This window comes from Phacochoerus africanus, chromosome 8 (genome assembly GCF_016906955.1).
Source record: "Phacochoerus africanus isolate WHEZ1 chromosome 8, ROS_Pafr_v1, whole genome shotgun sequence".
Classification (NCBI taxonomy): domain Eukaryota; kingdom Metazoa; phylum Chordata; class Mammalia; order Artiodactyla; family Suidae; genus Phacochoerus; species Phacochoerus africanus.
In genome coordinates this window covers 115,605,145-115,611,144 of record NC_062551.1, presented here as the reverse complement: position 1 = coordinate 115,611,144, position 6,000 = coordinate 115,605,145, and positions in this window count along the sequence as shown.

The following is a 6,000-nucleotide window of genomic DNA, read 5'->3' as shown; positions in this document are numbered from 1 at the left end:
GCCTTGGTGTGGGATGTCAGTTCCCAGACCAGGGATCAGATCTGGGCCACAGTAGTACACATGCCAAATCCTAACCACTACACCACCAGGGAACTCCCCAATGGATTTTTGTGATAATGTTATGTAAGTTTCTATCAATATCCATCTCCTGGTTGTAACACTGCACTAATGTTTTGCAAGATGTCACTGAGAGAAACTAGGTAAAGGATACAGGAGGATCTTTGCACTTTTTTACAACTGCATGTGAATCTTCAATGATATCAAGATAAAATTTGAATTTAAGAAATTCATGAAATGAGCCTGCCCATCATTACAAGGAGGAAAGTACTTGTTGCTGATGATAAGATTTAAGCTTTCAAGCAAAAATTAGAATTTTGGCAAATTTGTTTCTGCCACCATGAGCATCAACTTCCAAGACTTAAAGACCTTTTACATTAGACCAGCAGTGATATTAACTAATGTTATGTTTTGATACTTTATAGTGAAATGTGCCAAAATTTGTAAGAGCTACATACTCCCTGAACCAGTATTTTCTAAATAATCAATGCACAATGTGACAAAATCATATATGACCTGAAAGATCCATTCAAAATATAAGGTAGACCAATGGATTTACTGGATGGAATGCCAAAATTCATTGATACAGCTTCACATTCCAATCACAACTAACCTTTAAGAAATTGCCATTTGTTGTGGTGTAAGTTGGAACCTGAATCTCCAATTCGCCCCCTAGCATGGGAACTTCCATATGTCCTGGGTGTGGCCCTAAAAAGCAAAAAGAAAGAAAGAGAGAAAGAGAAAGAAAGAAAGAAAGAAAGAAAGAAAGAAAGAAAGAAAGAAAGAAAGAAAGAAAGAAAGAAAGAAAGAAAGAAAGAAAGAAAGAAAGAAAAAAAGAAAGAAAGAAAGAAAGAAAGAAAGAAAGAAAGAAAGAAAGAAAGAAAGAAAGAAAGAAAGAAAGAAAGAAGGAAAGAAAGAAAAGAAAAGAAATTTCTACTTGTTGATTTTGTTTTTTCTCAATCCACAAAATCATCAATATTTAATCAAGCATATAAAGGTGATATAAAAATGCATTCCCTGTTTCATTAAATAATTTTTTCAGGAGTTATCCTGTGGTGCAGTGGGTTGGGGATCTGTCATTGTCACTGTAGCAGCTTAGGTCACTGCTGTGATGTGGATTCAATCCCTGGCTGCAGAGATTCCACATGCCACAGGCGCAGCTCAAAAAAATTTTTTTCCCAGTAATAATTCTAAGCATATCCTCAACTTTCATATAAATACACCAAACATTTCATTTTCTTCAAGAGTTAATTACCATAAAATTATTTTAACTACCTGTAGTAGCTTTTTCCAACTTTTAAATATTCTTGGAAAAATGCCTGCACAGAGTTTCTTTCTACTAAATCCAGTAATTCGCCACACTATCAAAACTATCAAAGTTCAAAAAAAAGTACAACCAGTTTTGTGTTATATTTCTATACTTAAAAAACAGGGAGTTCCCTTCAGGGCTCAGTGGTTTACAAACCTAAGATACATGAGGATGCAGGTTCAATCCCTGGCCTTGATGAATGGGTTGGGGATCTGGCATTGTCATGAGCTATGGTTTAGGTCGCAGATGCTGCAGCTACTGTGGATGTTGCATTGCTGTGGCTGTGGTGTAGGCCGGTGGCTAAAGCTCCAATTCAACCCCTAGCCTGGGAACTTCCATATCCCACGGACGTGGCCCTAAAAAGCAAAAAAAAAAAAAAAAGCAACAAGAATGGCCTATATGTCCAGGCTTCTGGAATTTTTTTTTTGCAACAGCAAAGGCTCGGAAATGCATTAACAGTGTATGCTAGATAACAAGGTCCAAAGCAATTCATGTTACTAGTACTGCCTTTTACAAAAATTACACCATTTAAAACCATTCAAGCAAGAAGCTCTAAAGAAATACTTTTAGATTTCACAAGTCTCTTGTTCAACAAAACTTTCAGTGGCAATCACATTTTTCTTTCAGTAGATTATACTGGCTGGCATCATCCTACTCTTGAATAATGTAAAACTATAAGCAGCTCCTTGTAGGATACAGGAAGCTTCCTCGGCGGGAAGCTCCTTTCCTTGTCACTTTAGCAAAGCTACACTGTAACTAACTTATAAGCCAGGTACCCCCATGCTCTACTCATCTCTGGTCCAAGCATGTCTTTCAAACCTTCTAATCACAACAATACCTCACCTATCTTGTGGGTTCTTCCCATAGATCAAAGAAGTAGAAATGGGAGTTCCTGCTGTGGCACAGTGGGTTAAGAATATGACTGCAGCAGCTCAGGTTGTTGTAGAGGTGTGGGTTGGACCCCTGGCCTGGCACAGTGGGTTAAAGGATTTGTTTTTGCCAGGGCTGTGGCTTAGACTGCATCTGTGGCTTAGACTCAATCCCTGGCCCAGAAACTTCTATATGCTGTGGGTGCAGCTATTAAAAAAAAATAAAGTAGAAATGAAGCATAAGTAATTAACATGACCAGATCGCTTTCCTGGCTCCCCTTCAGTAATCTTTCAAACAAATGTTTTCTTAGGTCAGTCTCCCAAGGCAATAGAAATAAAAACAAAAATAAACCAATGGGACCTAGTTAGACTTAAAAGCTTTTGCCCAGCAAAGGAAACCATTTAAAAAAAAAAAAACAATACAAATTACAGAATGGAAGAAAATAGTTGCAAATGATGCAACAGACAGAGGCTTAATCTCCGAAATATACAAACAACTCATACAACTCAATAGCAAAAAAACAAACAACCCAATTGCAAAATGGGGAGAAGACCTAAATAGATATTTCTCCAAAGAAGACATATAGATGGCCAACAGGCACATGAATAAATGCTCAATATCACTGATTAATGGAGACATGCAAATCAAAACTACAGTGAGGAAAACCTTAGGGAGGTACATCAGAAAACTGAATATACAACTACCATATGACCCAGCAATCCCACTCTTGGGCATATATCCAGACAAAACTTTCGTTGAAAATATACATGCACCCCTATGTTCATTGAAGCATTATTCACAATAGCCAAGACGTGGAAACAACCTAAATGTCCACTGACTGATGAATGGATTAAGAAAATGTGGTACATACACACAATGGAACACTACTCAGCCATAAAAAAGAACAAAATAGTGCCATTTGCAGCAACATAGGTAGAACTAGAGAGTCTCATACTGAGGTGAAGTCAAGTCAGAAAGAGAAAGACAAATATCATATGATGTCACTTATCTGAAATCTAATATATGGCACAAACAAACCTACCTACAGAAAAGGGAAAAAAAAAACTCATGGTCATAGAGAACTGACTTGTTCTTGCCAAGTGGGAGGGAGAGGGAATGGGATGGACTAGGAGTTTGGGATTAGTAGATGCAAACTATTACATTTGGAGTGGATAAGCAATGAGGTCTTGCTGTATAGCACAGGCATCTATATCAAATCACTTGTGATGGAGCATGATGGAAGATAATATGAGAAAAAGAATGTATATATATTTATGTATAACTGGGCTGCTGTGCTGTACAGCAGAAACTGACAGAACATTACAAATAAATTATAACAAAGAGATTTTTTTAAATAGAAATGAAGAATAAGTAATTAAGAGATGACCATCTCTCTTTCCTAGCTTCCCCTTCAATAATCTCTCAAACAAGCTAGCATCTAGAGGAAGATCATGAGGAGTCAACAAGCCTGCACATGGGGTGGGTAAGGGGGGTGGGGATGGTGATGGCTCTGACCCCCCATCTCAAGGATTAACTGAGATGACTTCCCTTGTTTCTCTTTAAGAAGTTTCATGGTGGAGCAGACCTTTGGGAAGTGGTTTTTGGGCAACGCTGAAGCCAATATCTCCCCAGATTGCCAGCCTTCCGATTAAAGGTACATTTTTCTTCTACCATTTGTGAGTATGTAATTGACTTTATAAGCAGCAAGCACCAGGGCCTGACTCAATCAAGAAGGCTCCTGCCAACTATCCCAATTTACATGAGGTCATCTCTGAGAATATGGAGCCAAGGAGAGTTTTAGGGTCCAAAAGCCTCTCTTAGAAGCCTACAATTCCCAGCATACAACTCTCAGTATGTTTAGTGCTGAACAACTTAGCGTAACCCTCACCGGAGCACCTCAGATTTTTCCACCAGGAAGTACACATTGGAGGCACACAGAAAATAACACACACTGTGCAATCTAGCAGCTAAGCCTCCCCTGGAAGATCCATCCCCATTACTAACCTGTAGATTCTCCAAGCCCTTCCCACCCACCACATGTGGCTACAGACTAGTACCGCCAGCCTTCAAGAAACTCAATTCAGGAGTTCCCACTGTGGCGCAGTAGAAACGAATCTACTAGGAATCATGAGACTGAGGGTTCAAACCCTGGCCTCGCTCAGTGGGTTAAGGATCTGGCATTGCCGTAAGCTGTGGTGTAGGTCGCAGATGCAATTTGGATCTGGCGTTGCTGTGACTGTGGTGTAGGCTGGCAGCTGTAGCTCCGATTGGACCCCCTAGCCTGGGAACCTCCATATGACACGGGTGCCGCCCTAAAAAAAAAGACCAAAAAAAAGAGACAAAGATAGGACCTTTGTGAGAGATGCAAATGAGTAGTCAAGGAGGCTCTGCTCCGAGGATAAGGTGGGCCACCTTATTCTTCAAGTAGACATCAGGCTTACATCACTAGCTCCTCCCTCATATCGGATAAGAGTATTTGACGCTATGAGGTCAGACTAGGACTGTCATGGCACTTATTCAAATCAGCAGAAGGGAGGTCCCCTTGTGGCTCAGTGGTAACGAACCTGATTAGTAGCCTTGCTTTGTGGGCTAAAGGATCCAGCGTTGCAGTGAGGGGTGGTGTAAGTTGAAGACTCGGCTAGGAGCTGGTGTTGCTGTGGCCAGCAGCTACAGCTCCCATTAGACCCCTAGCCTGGGTACCTCCCTATACTGCAGGTGCAGCCCTAAAAAAAAAAAAAAAAAAAAAATCAGCAGAAGGGTGGTAACATGTGCTAAAATATGTTGAATCATCTCAGGTTTCCATATGAGAGCCTCCTAATGTGGAATGTCACCTTTCCCTTAAATTCCTGTCCTTTGTCCTAAGGATCATTATCTTGCGGAACCTGAATGCAGGCCTCTTTTATCTTTCACCTGAGGCATATCTCATGCTTTTATTTACAGTTTTATAGTGAAGCATGCCTGCTTCTTTCCATGACATTCAGATGGCTGTCTTGAGGGATCAACTTACAGTGGTTTCTGAAAGTTCCCTAGGTTTCCCTCTCTATCTGTGGTTCCCACTGCTGGGACTTCTACAACTACCCGTGTGACTATCCTACTCTACCCTATCATTTTCACTGCAACTCCAGTTCTTTTGCAGGCCACGGGGCCATCAGCTCTGGCCTCCTCCATCTCAGACCACGGGGGCACTCTCTTTATGGCTAAAAGCAAGCAGAACCCTGAGGGGCTCCCAGGTACAAAGCTTTTCTGTGTCCTCTGTTTCTTGTTTGTAGGAAACAGGCTTCATTCAGCCTCCTTGACCATCCCTGCGCTCCAAAGGGCAGGTTCAAACAATTGCTAATCAGAGAAGGGAGGGGATGCAGAACTAGGGCCCCACACAGGGGGAAGATGGCAACTTCAGGCTGAGAACAAAATTCCTGGAGCACCAACCAATCCTCACCACCAACCAATTAGAAGAAAGTTACACACCCTGCAGCCCTCACCCCACCCCAAATTTTGCCTCTAAAAACCTTCCCCCAAACCTTTAGGGAGTTTGGAGGTTTTTGGAACATGAGCCACCCCTTCTCCTTGAATGGCCCTGTAATAACGCTTTTCTCCACTCCAGACTCCGATGTATCAGTTTGGCTTCGCTGTGTGTTGGGCACACAGACTTTGTTCAGTAATGAATTCAGCTTTTTCTATGAAGCCAGACATTAGAGATTTGCAACAAGAATAAAACAACCATCCTCTTTTTGCTAAATTTTCCTTTATTTTGGAAAATAGTTATT